Source organism: Hermetia illucens, chromosome 4 (assembly GCF_905115235.1).
Source record: "Hermetia illucens chromosome 4, iHerIll2.2.curated.20191125, whole genome shotgun sequence".
Lineage (NCBI taxonomy): Eukaryota > Metazoa > Arthropoda > Insecta > Diptera > Stratiomyidae > Hermetia > Hermetia illucens.
The window spans coordinates 46,986,046-47,004,610 of NC_051852.1; the positions used below are offsets into that span (position 1 = coordinate 46,986,046).

At 41.8% G+C, this 18,565-nt stretch overlaps 1 long non-coding RNA gene across 1 annotated transcript in view; it reads right to left on the bottom strand.

Moving 5' to 3' along the window:
* Positions 1 to 11,602, bottom strand: part of LOC119655869 — an 87,653-nt gene extending 76,051 nt beyond the window's left edge. The window contains exon 1 of the long non-coding RNA XR_005249964.1: positions 11,442 to 11,602. This is a non-coding gene — a long non-coding RNA (uncharacterized LOC119655869). The remainder of the gene's footprint in view (positions 1 to 11,441) is intronic.
* Between the last annotated feature and the right edge of the window lie 6,963 nt (positions 11,603 to 18,565).

An 18,565-nucleotide genomic window follows, 5' to 3' on the forward strand; every position in this document is an offset into this window, starting at 1 on the left:
TCCAGGAACAATATCAGAAATCCTGCAGATTGCTCTGGTGCTGTAGGAATGCGATAGGTAAGACCTGGGGACTTTCACCTAAACGGATACACTGGATGTATACATCCATAATAAAACCCATTTTGATGTATGCATGCATCGTCTGGTGGCCAAGACTGAACTTTGCTAACAGCAGGAAGCTGCTAACTCAGATTCAGAGACTTGGTTGCCTAAGTATTACTGGAGCAATGAGTACTACGCCGACTGCGTCACTTGAAGCTATTCTAAATTTACCCCCAATTCACTTGGAGGTGAAACGGAAAGCGGCCAACGACGCATATAGGCTCGATACCATTGGGGCGTGGAAAGGCGGCCAATCCAACGGGCATGCGTCTATCTGGAAATTCCTTGAAAAACATCCGGTAGCCCTGATGCCGACCGATCATATGGTTTCCAGATTCGTCTTTGGAAAGACATATACTGTCGTAATCACCGAAAGAGAAGAATGGTCGACAAGTGGCCATGAGTCTTTTCAGATTACAGACCTAATAATCTTCACCGATGGAAGATGGAGCAGGCGCAGGGGTGTTCTCGGAGAATCCAATTATAGAACTGACCCGACCTCTTGGAAAAATGACGACCATATTCCAGGCGGAAATATATGCCATTTCATTGGCAGCAGAAGAATGTCTGCGACAGAAATGGAGGGGTCGCACCATTCGAATCTGTTCCGACAGTCGGACGGCATTATCAGCGCTAAATGGCAACAACATATCAAGTAAGTTGGTGTGGAGTTGTCATCAGGTGCTGCTGAAACTTTTGAATCCGACCATCTACTGTCAAGTCTACTCTGAAGAGTGAAATTGCAAGGATTCACGCAACCGAGTGGAAAAATTTGGACTCTTGCCGGCAAGCGAAAATCCTTGTGAAGGAGCCTAGGACCACTAGAGCGGCATTTTTGTTGTCTCTTAAGAAGTCGGACATGAGAACCCTAGTAGGGCTTTTGACGGGACACTGCCCCTTAAACTACCATTGGGGTAGTGGTTTCGGCTGTGTGCAGCCAATGTGAGGAGGAGGAGGAGACAGCCCTGCACTTTTTATGCAGCTGCCCGGCATCCTCGGATCTCAGACGAAGACACCTTGGCAAGGTTTTCTTCAATGAAGAATCTGCACACTCTCTGCCTCTGAGAATGTTCTCAGATTCGCTAAAGCCTGCGAACACCGTAGGTGGGAAGCCATTGAATAGGCAACTACGGGGATAGTACAATAGGCCTAATAATGGCCTGAGTGCTCGGGGCTGCGACTCCCCCCAGTTAACTAAACTAACTAAGTGTTCTCCCAGATGCCTCGACCTACTTTGCACAAGTGCCGGACAATATCCCAGGACGTGTATAGAGGTTTAATCCTCCTCATAACTTAAAAACTGTCCTTAGTATGCAGGTCAAAATAGAAGCGCTGAGAAAAATAAGATTTCAAACGTGGATTGGTAGCCACGATGGAACATAAAACCTGGAAAACTCCTGCTGAACCAACACAAACAGCTCTACTAACAATTCCTATCTCCACCTTCACGTGGTGACCACTAGAAGCTCTCTTTCAAAAAGCTGCAGACGAAGAAGGATGAAGGCGAATTCCCCGCGCCTAAAAACAGGACAAATTGTACCAACTGGTCCTCCAGGTTGGGGGTTGGGTAGGGCTGACAACCCTACACGGAAAACAACTGGAGCGTCGGACTGGATGGATCTTAGAACGACAAACCCGGAAAACGGAATAATGATTTGCGCATTACAGAGTACAGAGATGGAGCTGCCAAGCAGCTAGCCGATACCCTGTCCCAATATAGGGTTGATGTATAATAACAGCGTTGCAGGAGATGCGTTGGACAGGGACTGGCTTCCTGGAGAAGAGTCGCTACGTCATATATTATGGCGGCCGTCCAGTAAACCATGTGTTCGGAGTACGTTTATTAGTCAACCAAAAAATGAAACATGCTGCTATCGGGTTTGAAAACATAAGCGAGCGGCACTGTGCGCTTGCGAAGCAAATTTAGAAATATAAGCCTCATTAGCATTCACGCCCCTAAAGAAGAGACTGCAGAGTCGGAGAAGGATACCTTCTACGAGGCAGTAGAACGAACCCTCGAAACCTGCCCCAGATATGATATCAAAATCATACTTGGGGATTTCAACAGCCAAGTAGGGACGGAGCCCGTATCCAGGCAATACGTCGGCTCCCATAGCCTACATAGGGATACCAATGATAACGGGCTGCGGATTATTCAGTTAGCAGTATCGTACGAAATTGTTGTTGGAAGTACCTGGTTTGCGCGGAAAGCGGTCCACAAACATACATGGGCCTTTCCAGACGGGACCACTTTCAACCAAATTTACCACGTACTGATTGAACGCTGCCACTTCTCAGCCTTGATGAATGTCAGAACATATAGAGGGGCCAATATAGACTCGGACAACTATCTCGTTGGCATGGTGCTCCGAGCTCGAATTACGAAACCACCTACAATCCACTCTGACGATCAGGTGAGATGGAGCTGCCAAGCAGCTGGTCGATACCCTGTCCCAATATGAGGCTGACGTAATATCGTTGCAAGAGATGCGATGGACGGGGACCGGTTTCCTGGAGAAGAGCCACTACACCATATATTATTGCGGCCATCCAGTAAACCATGTGCAATGCACAATGGTAGGTTTCTTAATCAGAAAAAAATAGAACCTGCTGTTATCGGCTTTGAAAATATAAGCTAAAGGCTATGCACTGTGCGTTTATTTATAAATATAAGCCTCATAAACGTCCACGCCCCTACAGAGGAGACTGCAGAGTCGGAGAAGTATATCTTCTACGAGGCACTTGAGCGGACATTCGAAGCTTGTCCCAAGTATGATATTAAAATCATACTTGGAGATTTCAACAGTCAAGTAGGGACGGACCCCGAATTCATGTGATACATTAGCTCCCATAGCTTACATCAAAATACAAATGATAACGGACTACGGATTATTCAATCACACGAAATGGTTGTTGGAAGTACCTGCAATGTGCAGCAAGATCACTCTCAAGACTATTAGACATCAACAACGATCTAAGGCAAAGGGATGCCCTATCATGCGTCCTCTTTAACCTGGCTCTGGAGAAAGTAATCCATGATGCTGAGGTAAATGCGAGGGGTACGATCACCTTTTGAGTCCACCCAACTACTGATCTACGCTGACGATATCGACGTCATGGGAAGAACAACCCCAGACGTACAAACTGCCTTCATCCAGATCGAGCTGACGGCGCGAGATCTTGGGCTGCACACCAATGCAGACAAGACAAAATATATGGTGGCAACGTCAGCACCAAAAACCAACCCACCAACAAACATCGCACTGGAATTTTTGTCCCCCTACGTGAAGATGGTCGATTCCGTAGCTTACATAACGACGAAATCTATGAGCAATACCATGACCGTCAGGTTGTGGATAAAATCCGGCTCAATAGGTTGCGGTGGGCGGGTCACTTAATCCGTATGGATGAGGATGTTCCAGCCCTGAAAGTCTATAAGGGCAATATCTACGGTGGAAAAAGAAGACTAGGCAGACCTTGTCTGAGATGAAGCGATGGCGTAAGTCACTACGCCAGACAACTTTTAGAGATATCGAAATTCTAGACCTCGGCGCAAAACCCGGATGTCTGTAGGTCGTTACATATTAACCCAGTACTAGACCGGATACCGGTTGTTGCGTCATTGATGATTATGAAGACGTAAAGGAACGCCGCCGTCGCGTCGGGGCTAGCGGCTCTCGAAAAAAAAAGAACCGGAGCACGCAAAAACAACCCAGATGGTAAAGCAGCACTAACCAAAGACATTGATGATGATAATCAAATACTGAAAACTGTTTTAGATAGACTTGATATTTTAAATAAAAGATTTCACGAAAAACAAGAAACTGCACAACGGAGAGGAAAAGACCTTAAACTTTCTGTCAAATAAGCCAAAGGCCTTTACTAACATATATAAAAGAGAAAAGTCAATCTGACAGCACAAAAAGACACGGGCACTATGAAAGCCTGCGAAAGATCTAAAAGGACCTAGACAACAAATCCCATCTATGAAACATGAAAGTGGGAATTGGCTTCGTTCCACAAAAGATAAGGCAGATATCTTCTAGTTTCTAGATACACAAGCGTCTATATGCATAACCTTCGTGAGAAAAGTTTACTATTGCCTAATATGCCGTGTAAGACTAAATGAACTCAGGACAGAAATTAAAACAAATGTACCTCCTACTGAAACTCTTGGCTATGGACTAAAGCTAAAACTAAGCTAAAGACAGAATACCGGAAGAATTGCCAGAAAAGAGTCTAATCAAGTTGTAACAAATGATCAATGTAAACAATAGAAAGAGCCAAGTAGAGCCGAATAGTATCTACCAATTTCGCAAATCTCTACTACCGCCAAGCTACCTGAAAGGCTTCAGAGGCTGAAGCAAATCATTGTGGATCGAAAACTAATACCTGTGAACAGAATTTCACAATCCAATAGTAGAGGATCCCGTATCCTATCCGATCTAAAGGAAAAGAGCAGGTGTGCTCACGCATTTTTATTGATGTCGTACGTACTCTGAATTGAAAAAGATTGCTGTGGATGTACCGCAGAGCAGTGTCTTGGGCCCAACACTGTTTCTTTTAAGAATGACATACCTTTCTGTGATGAAGGCAAAATTTGCGGATGACATTTCCATTACCATGGGTAGAACTACTGAGGAAGTAAAAATATGCTTAAATGAACCAAGAAATACAAAATAACATTAAACGAAACCAACAACCACATTAACTTCACAAATAAAAAAGAGAATCCAGCTAAAGTCATCATCGACGGGCAAGACGTGCCACAGGCGAATGAGTTTAGATCTTTAGGTACGACATTCGATATTACCTTGAAGATCATACGAACATTCAAAAACAGAGTGTTTAGAAGCATAGTAGAGGCTCCCTGGTTCATTCGTAGTAAGGATCTCCATAGGGACCTAAAAATACAGTTGGTTGGAATCCAAATCTTTGAAGAAACGCTTTCCGTATATGAGACGCTAATAGAATAAAAAACTAGTTTCTGTTCATTTTATACACATACATTTCAAAATATGAAACTCGACATCAGAGCAGCGTCAGAATGATATTTGCAAAGCCAACCCAATATCAACACTTTGGGTCAACCAAAACAGGAAATATTCTTGTTAACAGTCCATAATAGCAGCAAGAGCTCAAAAAGACAATGTTTCGTGGAGCCTCATTCACAAGCAAGTACCAAGCACTTGGAGAAACAAAAAAATTCTGGTAGACCGGAGTCGACAAGATTACTTTCTCTCGTATTGAATACGGTGAAATTCATCTTATCTAGATTTATAAACGAGCCACCTACATTTCGACATACCTGACTAGATGTACTTCGCGACACCAATCCTTATCACAAATAGTGCCCAATGTAGGGTCAGAAAAGGTTAGGTTTCATGAAAAAGCGACTTAAGAAGACTATCCTATTCCAAGTATATGGTCCAATGTCGAAAATGTTGGGGACGCACTCCGCATTCATCAAAATGTTTCAGTCATGAATGCACGTATCCTCATTGGAACAACTATTCTCTTCTAAGTAACCGTAAAAGATACCATGTTGAGGCGATCTGATCCTTCCTTACTTTTCACCGATTTGATTTGATCATCTATGTATTTACTATATGTTAAGATGCTTTTAATCTTCCAAATTGCACCACTATCAGGAGCCAAGAAATTAAATTGTTGGTATGGAAAACTGGAAAACTGACTATGTAAAAGCTCGAGCCTGGGACCCTTTAAATATGTCAATATGGCTTCAAATTCTGCAAAATGAATTTTTACCGACAGAAGATAAAAGCAGGATAAGCTACCTGTCAATCCAACGAGAGATCACTGGAGTAGAAAGTGTTAGCTGATTCCATATTTCATGATTATTAACAGTCAATATTTGAATATGATGATGACATGCACTTGTTGCCGATGTGGCAATCAGCAGACCTATTGATTAGAAGCAAATTTAAATCTCTTTAGTCAAGGTTGCTCAGAGAGTCATAGATGAGTCGCAAAAAATCTCATATTAGTGATGACAAAAGCCCATCTACAATTGCACTCTACGTGCATCAAGTAAAGTGCAAAGTCCTGTGTGCAATGTTTTTGGATTGTGCTTCTTGTGATGCATGATCGTTAAAGTTACCTCTGTTACGTCTGTCTGCTAATATGTGTCATCACAGAAAGTTTCGACCACTACTGCATGTTTTTTAAATAAAGTACTCTGCATGTGATTTGATATTGCATGTTTGTATAAGAAAGTTTACCTTGAAGAAGATTTGACATTTGAGACGACAGGGTACATGCGAGCTTCCAGTTCTCTTATCTGAAAACTGCTAAGGAACTACGGTGATCATTTGGCATCGATAATTGGTATCAACATTTTGCAACTCGGACTTTAGAAAAAGTATCAGTTTTCCTTTTATGAAGAGCCTATTGGGATTTCGATGCTCTGAAAGCGAGTTTTTGGTTTTTGTTCTATCATACATAGTCTTACCTTCTCCAAGTTTTTCGGCATCTACTATTATATTAAAGAGAAGGACTAGGAGATGAAGTATGATTACCGTTCTTGTCAAGAAAGTTAGATTCGAAAGATTCACACTGTCAAAGCATAGAAAAGTCTAATAGTGATGGTTTGGTGTAGAAATTTCTATCAAGCAATTTTTGACTTTGATCAAATGATGAATCTCTTGGATTTTGATTTTGGGTCTTTAATCATCAGCCAGAAGCGGTCTCAATTTTCAAATTGGACGCTCTCATGCCATGCCCTTCTATGTTATTTTTTTGTTAAGGATACTACTCCTAAGTCCGCATCCACTTGATGACATGCCTTGCACGATGCGATTCTTAGCATGTATTCTGAAAATAATTGATCGCCTCCCGTGATTCAGGTGAAGAATGATATCATGCACACAAAGCAACATTGCAACTGCGATTTCGAGCGCGTTATTGTTTGTGCGGCAGCACAGTAAATTTGGCTGAAGTCTCTTCACAAAATCAATAGAATCAGAGGCAATGGGTACGAAAAGGAAGATTTGTTGAGCGTTTCCATCAATTCGGGTATGTGACTGTGCTGTGATTGGAAGACCAGTACCGCTTTATAACTCGCAGCGACACAATCCCGGCCAAGATCAAGGGACGTGTTCGACTTGAGGTCATCGCGGAAACTGGTGACCGAGAGTCGATGGCGGTAGAGGCGACGGCATTGCACTCCTTTACTGCCCGGCTGAAGTTCGGGTTGAATTTCAAAGTTTGTATAGAATTCTGGAAAATGGATCCTTTACATAGACCAGGTATTCCCAGGCTCTATGCATCTCCAGCAACTCCGAGAATTCTATCTCAATTTCCACCAACCCTCTAGAAATTCATAACGTCCATTATTAGCGGAAGGGTTAATGCGCACCTCGAGACCTATAAAATTCTGTCAGAGCAGCAGAAGGCTGCCGAGCCGGTTCAAGATGTTGCCAAGAAGAACTCATTATCGACTTGGCAGTTGTGGGAAATAGAGGCCAAAGAAATCTTTTTATTTGCCATATCGATTATCGTCTGTCCCGCATTGATCCCAAAGTAATCAGGTTTTTGGCGACAAGGAACGGTGGTACACCACCTTATCAGTACGTTCATCTGAGGGTGGCAATACCTCAGAACTTATCCTATGGTTTGGTTGTACATGGCACTGAACCCTCTTTCATTGCTACTGAATTATGCTAGAGGGCATGGTTTTGCAATCAAATATGGCCTACGTGCTAAATGCCAATTGACACACTTGAGGTATTTAGGTGATATTAAGCTGTATGCTGTTACTGATGACTACCTTAAAACTCCATTGCGAATAATATACAAGTTTAGCCGTGATATTTGGATGGAATTTGTATCGGGCAAGTGTTGAATCCAAGCCATTCGCAAAGGTCATCATGAGCCGCATGCCGGAAATGGCATTGGTGACCTCCGCATCGAAGCTATGACCGAGAAGACTTTTACAAATACCTATAATTTTTGTAAAGAACTCATGCTCGAGTTGATAATCTCTAGGATGCTCTGTTGTACGAATTCCTGCGACGTGTAAAACTGGCACTGAAGTCGCATCTCTCGGGGAAGAATAAAATAAGCGCATTAAATGTATTCGCTTTCCCTTCACTGGCCTATGCATTCGGAAAATTGCCGTGGACGAAAAACGATCCGGAAAACGTCTAGCGGCGGATACGGACTGCTCAACCCAAATTCTGAATGCATCATCCAAACTTTGCCGCCTAGCGGATGAACCTGCCTCGTGACATCGGAGGAAGGGGCGTGGTTGACGTGGCAGGACAACATCATCGCCAAGTCAATTCGCTACCCGCTTATTTTTACAGCAAAGGACATTCGAGTTGCTTGCATGCACCTGCTTGTAAGGCAGATTGTTGGCTGACTCCACTTGACTTGAAGAATCGATCTTCCAACCCTCTGAGTGAGGTGAAATCAGACCAAGAGCGGATCAATGAATAGAAGTCGAAGGCAATGCACGGTAAATACGTGAATTGTCCTTGGCATCCATTTGTCGAATAGGTGACTTTGTGCTGGAGAACTCTTTGCTAAGAGGGAGCGAATTTGTGTGCTATTCAGAGAGAGAGTGGAGATCTCATTTCTAGCTGCATGATAATGGCACCGGTGGAATATACGAACAGGCACAATGCCGTATGTAAGGTAATTCACGAAGACCTTGCATACAAGCATGGGCGGATTATTGAAACACCGGTTTACCGCTATGAGCTGCAGGCTTTTTTTGATAGTTCCTGTTTACAGCATGTATTGGGACCGGCAAGTTTTAACTGATCGCCATATACCACACAAGAAACCTGACGTGCGATTAGTTGACAAGATGACGTATATTGTTGATGTTGCTGTCCCCTATAATAGCAATATTGAACGGAAATACGTGGAGAAGTAGGTGAACTATGAGCCACTGGCTCGGGAAATAAAAGAAATTTGGCATCTCGAGCGGGTGGTTGTAGTTCCCATAATGCTGTTAACGACAGGTATTGTACCTAAATCCTTCAGGGTTTCCCTTGATGCTTTGGGACTCTCACACAGTCTTTTTCCAACCATGCAGAAGACACCATTCTGCATACGTGCTCGATGTTGCGGGTAGTTCTCGACGGATACTCCCACCAACCTACCACTGCCATCAAGACCAGAGCAGCATCTTTTAAGAAGGTAGGATCGTCTGAGCTTAAGTACTTAGTGGTAGTATTAGGCAAAATCACGACGAGATTGTGATAACTCGGAAATAATTGTTAGCGTAACAATCCAATTGGACCAGGGCTTTGAGGTGTATTAGAGCACTTCATTCAAGACCGTAACCGTACACTACAGGATTACAATACCCTACAGGAAGCAATGTGGTCAGTATTGCGCTCACTCAAAATTATTACCCTGATTTGATTCAGGTAGTCATTCACAGCTGAGTCGACTGGTATCCGACGTCAAATCACGATAGAAATCCCACTGCTACCAGTGAGATTTGAACCGCGACCTTCCATACGACAGCCTTGCGCTTCCACCACTGAGCTATCCGGGCCCACAGTAAACAAACTGAGATTTCCAAAATGCTAGTATTACGGGTATGACTTCTTAGCAGCATCGTAATTTTGTGGGAGATTTATTTCTGCCTCATAATTGGCATTCAGTTTGGTCAAAAAGTTACACTGATTGAATGTGGTAGTTATTTAGTGGTTAAATTTTATGGTGTCTTTATCATATGTCATGAGTCGCTAGATGTATAATCTAAATTCAACCGTCATTAATAAAGGTCGTCCAAGGACTTACCTTAGAAAATCCAAGAGGTTAATTTTTAGTAAACAAAAATATTTCTACACTGCCACTACGGTCGTGCTTTCTTGTACTGAGATGGTGTTCTATTCTCCTGAATAATCCGATCGTGAAACTCGCTGCGTTACAATGTTGGGTCCCAGCTTTCAGCTTTCCAGAACTCAAATGCGATGTCGTCAGATCTGCTTTCTTTGCTTTCGTTCGTTTGATTGCTTCCTCGACAAGTAAAATTGCTCTAAATGTCAGTAATGCTGAAGTGGAGTATGAAGAAATTCTTCCAATGAAATCTGCTCGAAATATTCTCGTCATCTATCCCTCGCGATCGTTTGATAAACCATGTATCAGCAAGTGCAAGGTCGTGCGTGCCCGAAAAGTCCACTATACGTTCGCCACCATCGTTACATGATCTAAACCTAAATCTAAAGTTTATAGCCATTTTTACCGCCTTTGCGTTCTATGTCGGTAACTCTTGGCAGCAGAATAACGAGTTTCTTGTGGAGCGCAAATATCAACATGTCTTTTTGGAAGGGCTCTTGAGAGTTCTTCCGCCTTTCCAATAAAGGTACCAAGATTGGCGTGCAGACCCGTATTTGCTTTGCCCGGATTAAATTATTTATGTGCTGATGCCGTCCATGGTTATTCATGACTTGGTCGGCCCGTCCTAGGACGTCCACTGGGATGAACGCCCTAGCATTTTTTCAAGGCATTGAATTCAACAGGATCATTTTGGTTTTTAATGACATTGAATGCATTTTCTTGTTCGGCCTGCCGCGAAACCGGTCACCAAGAAAGATCAAATAGGATTTAGCATAATGGAGTAGGTCCAACTATACTTTATTTATCTCTTTCCCTGATCTCAGAATTTTACGTTTGTTATACTCAGGGTAGTACAAAGTACGCTCCCTCAAAAGCTCTCCCTTTATCTGGGCTCGAAAGGAGTATGCTATTTTAATAACATAACGAAGTTGGTGAGTCCATTTTACTGATCGCCGAAATATGTTTGAAGTCCGTCCAAGACTTCCCGAGAAGGCAACACTATCCCTAAAAGGTTGTTTCCCTCGTATGTCGGGGTGAAATCCTCATCCTCCTCGACAAATGAAAAATTTCTAAGCTGAGCCAAACGAAATGCAAAATAGTTCGCAACATAAGACTCCTGGTTACATGAGTGTCAAAATATTCTTTTTTATGCAACATTGTGTCATTTTATTTGCTTAGTGCAAGAACACTTAACGAGACTGCAACCATTAGGAATGGTTCGACCGATTTTAAAAGTAAGCATTAACTTCAAAATATTTATTGCTCTAAATAAGTTGTCTTTCGTGTTTCAATACATCTTTTGGTATCGACCTATATCTCCCTAGAGATTCAGTTAACCCATCAATTAATTCCTTTTAATTGACAATGAAATCCGACCAAGGATAACAATCTACCTGACATCATACAATCTTAATATCGATTTCTCTTCAGATTCAATGAAATTTTCTACCCATCCATCGAATTGTCAGTCATATAATCGGTCGATAGTTAGATGACAATGCAAATGCTAAATTACTTACATTTCACAGTTCTTTTCAAGTTCACAAACACACAACTTCCTCTTCAAGAATGAACTCAGATCGTTCGCAAGGAGTTCGGTTGAAGCAATGTCTTTTTTTTCTACCAAGTTTAGAGATAAGTTTGCGGTAGCATGAATGACACTCAAAAAAGAACTAAAACGATGATGACATTTGTAAGGTAAATATTTTGACAAATGCCTAATATCTGAACAATAAGCATGTCAGCCTCCTGCTGTTCCAGTCCTATTATCCAATCGTTTATATAGGAGTTTACCCAGAACTTTTAGAGGATCCTTTCAACGTACAGGAGATGAAAAAGAAACATAAGGACAGTACAAAAAGTAGATGCTGAAGTATATTTTCAGCTCAATATAACTGGCATTTACGGAGGAGTCTAAAAATGTGAGAAATACATAAGAGAGTCCGGTAAATTACACGCTCCAGGCGCAAATATTTCTCACTGGAAAATAGATGTTTTATTGGGAGACCATCTGAGAGTTAATTCGGAGGAGAACAAATATAGAAGCTGAACGCAAAAGTACATATCGCCCACTATTGAATCAGATTAACGTTATACTCGACATTTTAGCATCTAAAATATAAAATCTTTTATAACGTCGAAACGTTGTCAATTCTGAAAAATCATTTGCTCATTTGATAGTCCCTAAATGTATTCATAATTGTCCTTTTAACATTTTAGCCGTTCAACGAACATAATCCCTATAATCCCCTTTCAGGACTTTGTGTTAAAAAAAATAAAGGAAAGTGACCATTCAATCGAGCTCATTTCTTTCCTATTGACTGTGTGTGAATATTTGAGGAAGAAAAAGTATCAATTTAACAAGATTCTCAGTCATTTCTTATTCAATTGAATGTGTGAAATGTTCATAGTTTCCCTATTGGGTTTCGTACCGAAAGGGATTATCTTGTCCGTTTTAATATTTTCAGTAGTTCGCTGGTCCATTCAAGTGGTCTCTTTATGTGAATCAATTGATGTTTTGAAAGAATAACATAAGGTTGTATTTTCTTTAAGGATTCAAGACGTACAAAAAGGCATCCACGTCTATTAAGATGTTGAGAAGATGGCTGGTGAGATTCGGATAAATTGGTGGGGGTTTCCAACTTGCTGGATCTATTCAAAGAAATTATTAAGGGATTAATTTGAATTTCGCTGACGTTAATGCAGGCTTTGTTTATTCAGGATATCAATTGAAGTTTGAAGTAATTTTGATAGCTACCGTTTCTACTTATTTTTGTTTTCAATATCAATATCAATTTAAGAACCGAATTGAGCGCAATCATTCCTCTTTTCAACTTCTATAGATATGTAACAAACAGAAGCTGTTGGAAATAGGAGATTATTGTTTGTATATATATAATCGTTTTGATAAACAGTTGGAAAACGAAGGTATGTCGGAAAAAGAGGTAAGCGTTTCGTTGTGTGCCTCCATTTCAAACAAAATTTTGGCTGTTACATTGTTAGCCTGGTAATGGGTTTTTTCTCTAATAAAGCACTTCTACAAAAGCAACACGCTTACAATTAGATTAACCAGATTCCGATTAGCAGCAAATTTCGAAGTTTCCTTTGCAGAAGGTATCGCGATCAGTTTCGAAAAAGACAATCATCATCATCAACAGGGGAGGAGGAACTCCAGACACCCCGGTTTTGCTTCAAAGTCCTCCAATTCGATATCCCTAAAAGCTGTCTGACGTCTTCACCTACGCCACGTTCCACCTGATACAGGGTCTGTCTCGTCTTCTTTTTCTACCATAGATATTGCCCTTATATACTTTTCCGGCTGCATCATCCTCCTCCATACGGATTAAGTGACCCGCCCCCGCAACCTATTGAGCCGGGTTTTATCCACAACCATATGGTGATGGTATTGCTCATAGATTTCGTCGTTATGTCGGCTGGGGAACGTCAATCCTCATGTAGGAGCCTAAAAATTCTTCGAAGGATTCTTCTCTCGAACGCGGCCAAGAGTTCGCAATTTTTCTTACTAAGAACCAAAATACATGAGGACTGACAAGATCATTGTCTTGTACAGTAAGAGCTTTGACCCTATGGCGTGACGCTTCCAATGGAACAGTTATTGTAAGCTGAATAGGCTCTGATGGCAGCTAACAACCGTGCGCAGATTCCATCGTCATAGCTGTTATCGGTTGTGATTTTCGACCCTAGGTAGGATAAATTATCAAGGGTCTCAAATTTATGGTTTCCTATCTTAATTCACCTCGCTTGACAAGTATGATTTGATGTTGTGGGTTGATTTGTTTTAGTGCTGACGTTTCCACCACATATTTCATTTTGCCTTCATTGATGTGCAGCTCAGCCTAGTCAGTCTTATCAATTTCGTCGGGATACCGAATTACACGTCCATGTACAGTTTTCCCCTGGCTATGCTATATGCGGCGTTAAAGTCGATGAAAAGATGGTGCAACTGATGTCCATATTTCAACAGTTTTTCCATCGCTCGCGCAGAGAGAAAATCTAATTTGTTGCTGATTTGCTTGGAATGAAGCTTCTTTGGTATGGGCCAATGATGTTTTCGGAGTATGGGGCTATCCAACCTAGCAAGAATATCTTATAGATGGTATTCAGCAACGTAATACCTCGTTGCCAGTCGTCAGGCATTGATTCGCTGTCCCACATTTAACCAATTTGGCTGTTATTCCATCGGTTCCTGGCAAGTTATGATTTTTAAGTCGATGAATTGCACGGACTGTTTCTTCTATACTTGGTAGTGGCAGTATTTATCCGTCGTCCTCAATTGGCGGGACCATCAACTCGCCGATGTTCAGGTTGTTGACCAGTTTATCAAAATACACAACCAATTGCTCCAATATGCCCATTCTGTCGGAAAACCAGGTTTTCCTCTTTATCTCGGCAGGATGAGCATCGAAGTGTGTAAGACTTCACCCTGCTGACCTGTTGGTAAAACTTTCGCGCCTGGTGTGGTTGCTCCCTGTACTTTTCGAGTTCACAGACCTGCTAGTTCTACCAGGCTTCCTTTTTCCGTCTGTGAAGTCGCTTCTCCGCTCGCCGGAGTTCGTGATAAGTTTCCGCGCGTGCCCGCATCCTTCGAGAATGCAATATTACTCGGTAGGCAGCATTCTTCTTTCCCGATGCTAGCATACATTCATGGTCAAACCAATCGTTCTGACTTTCTGGGACCAAGAATGTTTGTGGCCGTATCAATGATAACGTTCCTCAGGTGATTGTGAAGATCATTTGTTGTTACTTCATGTCCAGAATCTCTGTCGACTGCGGTTACTGCGGCATCGATTTCCCTCTTATGGGTGTTGCGGAGGGCCGCGTTGTGGATGGCTTCAGTATTAACTGATTGTCGGAGGGGATTCTAGGTAGTGTGTATGTTCTATATTCTAGCCCGGAGCACCATGCCAACGAGATAGTAATCCGAGTCTAGGTTCGCCCCCTATATGTTCTGACATTCATCGCGTGTTGGCCCCCTACATGTTCTGGTATTCATCAAAACTAAGAGGTGACGTCATTCAATCAGCACATGGTCATGTATATTTTCAAACCACTTCCCCTCCAAACTAGCTACTTCCAACAACCATTTCGTGTGATGCTGCTAATTGAATAATCCGCAGTCCGTTATCATGGATACCTGAATACGGGCTCCGTAGCTATTTGGCTGTTAAAATGCCCAAGTATGATTTCGATATCATACCTGGAACAGGCTTCGAAGGTTCGTTCTATTGCCTCGTAGAAGGTATCCTTCTCCGACTTTGCCGTCTCCTCTGTAGGGGCGGAATGTTAATGTTGCTTATATTTCTAAATTTTTTCCCGTCAGCGCAGAGTGTGTAGTCGTTCGCCTTTGTTTTCAAAGCCGATAACAGCAGGTTTCACTTTTTGCCTGACTTAGAAACCTACTCCGAGCACATATTTACTGGATGGCCACTATAATACATGGTGAAGTGGCTCTCCTTCAGGAATTTTTTGTCTCATTTCATATTCACCGAATGAATTTGGTTCTAACTACAAACAAATAAAAGACTATGATGTTCATTATTGCTCTGAAAGTGGACCGGCTTCAGGTTTTCCATTTTAATAAGACTCACTGCTGGTTAATGAAGAAGACGTGGAAGAGTTTTCCATAGAATAGCAAAAAAGGTCGGGTGATATCTTGAAGGCAGGCAATTAAGGAGAGTCAGAAAAGCCGGAAGACTATCTAGAAACATCGATACAATGTTGAGTCGATAGAAACTTGCTATAAGGTGACATACAAACCGAGAATCGAAATCGAGATAATAAAGGCAGAAATTTACAGGGAATAGTACAAAGGGGAAACCGCGACACTTACGCCTTTAAGTAGGCTATGTGAATCTGCTAAAAATGAGCATGGTAATATGGCAGCAATTCGCCCGCCTTCTGAAGGGTAAAAATGCTTTTCTTTGCCTTACGGTCGTTCGGGCTTGCCTGATAGAAGCTAGTTTATTTGATTTGTCTGCATAAATGCAAGTAGTCTCGTTTACTTTCAGAGAAGTTTGGAAGCAATTCTTTTGTTGAGGATGTTGGGAGTCCTGAGTCCGTACCCACTTGATAACGGACCGGACCTTTTTTTTGGGTTAAACAGCCACGTTTTCCAAAAAAGTTGACTGGACTGGCCCTGGATGAAACCGTCAGTCAACTTTTCTGGAAGCAAACATTTATCAAGTCCATTTATCATCCTTCTCATTACTCTTTCTGCACTGCGCATCTTGAACATTTTGTTCAACCGAACGAGTCTAAACAGTACTTTGTGACAATTCTACACCAACTGACCAGTTTTCATTTCCAGTTCTTTCCATGGATTTTATGAAAATAATCCGATCCGCCGTCTACGACTAACCAGTCAGTGAGCTTACTATGTTTGTATTCCGAAGGGGTCTGTGGCCATCTAGTCACTATTGTTTCTTTTCAGTGATTACGACAGATTATGTCTTCTCTAAGATGGTCTAGAAGAAGTATGTTTCATGGCCATCAATGTCAGTTACTTTCTAACAAGGGAATTAAAAATGGCCGGACAGTTGATCGGGGTTTCATACACCAGCTCTATGTAGTGTAAAACCCACCCTTGCCAAGCGTTGTTCACCAAATTTTAATATCGATAACCCTTTTTCCTTTTATTTAGATATTCTACAGTAAAGTTTACGAACGATACTATTATATCGTTATAGTCCAGCCCCAGTAATTGCCAACGTGATATTCAAACCAAAACGAAAATTAATCACTCCCAGAATTTACCGCAAAAAATGAGTCTTACCGATGATGGTCGGGATAACATCGTAACAATAATATGCTTATTTCTATTCTAGGCAAAGATCGAATCCGAAGCCATTCGCAAAGGCCATCAAGAGCCACATATCGGGCATGGCATTGGTGACCATCATATCCAAGCTATGGTCGAAGCAGACTCCTACAAATAAATAAGAATTTTGAAAGAAATCCTTGTTAGAGTTGCTGATTTGAAGGATGTTCTGCTGTCAAAAATCCTGCGATGTGCCAAGCTGGTGCTAAAATCGCATCTTTCCGGGAAGAATAAGGTAATCGCGGTCAAAAGATAGTATTGGTCCTAGGACAGAACGTGCATTGGCACCTACGATGGAGCAAAAAACCAGCGCCTGCTGAACCAACACCAATAGTTCTAATACCAAACCCTACTTCTTCCTCCACGTAGTAAATGGATTTCTGGTTTAATGAAAAACCGCAGACGGAAAACAATGATGGCGAGTCGCCTAAAAACAAAACAAAACAAATTGTACCAAATGGCCTTCCAAATAGGTGATTGGGTAACGCTGGTCACCCTACATGGAAAAGCAAAGTCACGGAACTAACGATTTGCGCATTTTTCATCGAACGTGCGTACATGCTCCCTATGGCGAAACGGAACTGAAAAGCAGCTAGTCAATAGCCTGTCTCAATATAGTCTCAATATGATGTAACAGTATTACAAGAGATACGTTGTCCAGGTAACAGTTTTCTGGCAGAGAACCATTATACCATATATTACAGCGGCGATCCAGTAAATCACGTGCTCGAAATAGGTTTCCTAATTAGCCAAATGAAGCCTGCTGTTATCAGCTTTGAAGACATATGCGACCGGCTACGCACTGTGCATTTGCGAGGCAAATTTTGAAATATAAGCCTCATTAATGTTCAGGAGGAGACGGCAGATTGGCATATCTCCTACGAGGCAGTAGAACGAACCCTCTTGGCTCCATAGCGCAAAACTACCAATGACAATCGACTACGGATTATCCAAATAGTAGTATACCACGAAATGTTTGATCTAAGTACCTGGTTTGCGTAAGAAGTGGTCCGCGAACATATGTAGGCCTCTCCATATGAGACCACTTTCAACCAAATTGACCAGTTGCAAATCGAACGCCGACACTTTTCAGCCTTGGTGAATGTCAGAGTATATAGATGGCCGGGAGACTATCTCATTGGCATGGTGCTCCGAGCTTTAATAACAATACCACATCAAATCCTCTCTGCCATGCAGATAAGCATGAACACTGAAGCCATCCATAACAAAGTCCTTCGCAGCACTTACAAGGGGAACAAATGCCATAATAACAGCAGTCAACAGAGGTCCTGGAGATGAAGCATCAATCAATGATCTCCACAACCACCTGAAAAGGTTATCATTGGTACGGTCACAAACATATATTACTTCGCCGCAGTAGGAAAACAAGTCGGGAAACCGGAAGTTGGACGCTTCAGGTACGAAAGGTTTTGTGTATTTTTTAGTAGGTAGCACGTAATATAAGCATATGTCCACTTTCGGGTGATATTGACATTGATAGTCTTCAATTTTCAAAGAAGCAAAAATTTCGATGTATTATAAATTTGTTAGTAATAGTGCGATTTCCATCAAACTTGGTATGATCATGCTCTACATTATAACCTACATCATTGCAGAATTTCGTGCCGCTAGGATGAATTCAAGGGGGGTTTCCAGCCAATTACAAAAAATTAGAGTAATATACTATTATTAACTTTCTTTGAACAGATATCGGTATGAAAGTTATTTCGGAGCCAAGGCACCATAAAGTGGCAGCCTCCTGATTTTTTTCAGATTTTTCGGTTTGGTAGTTTCTGAGAATGGCCG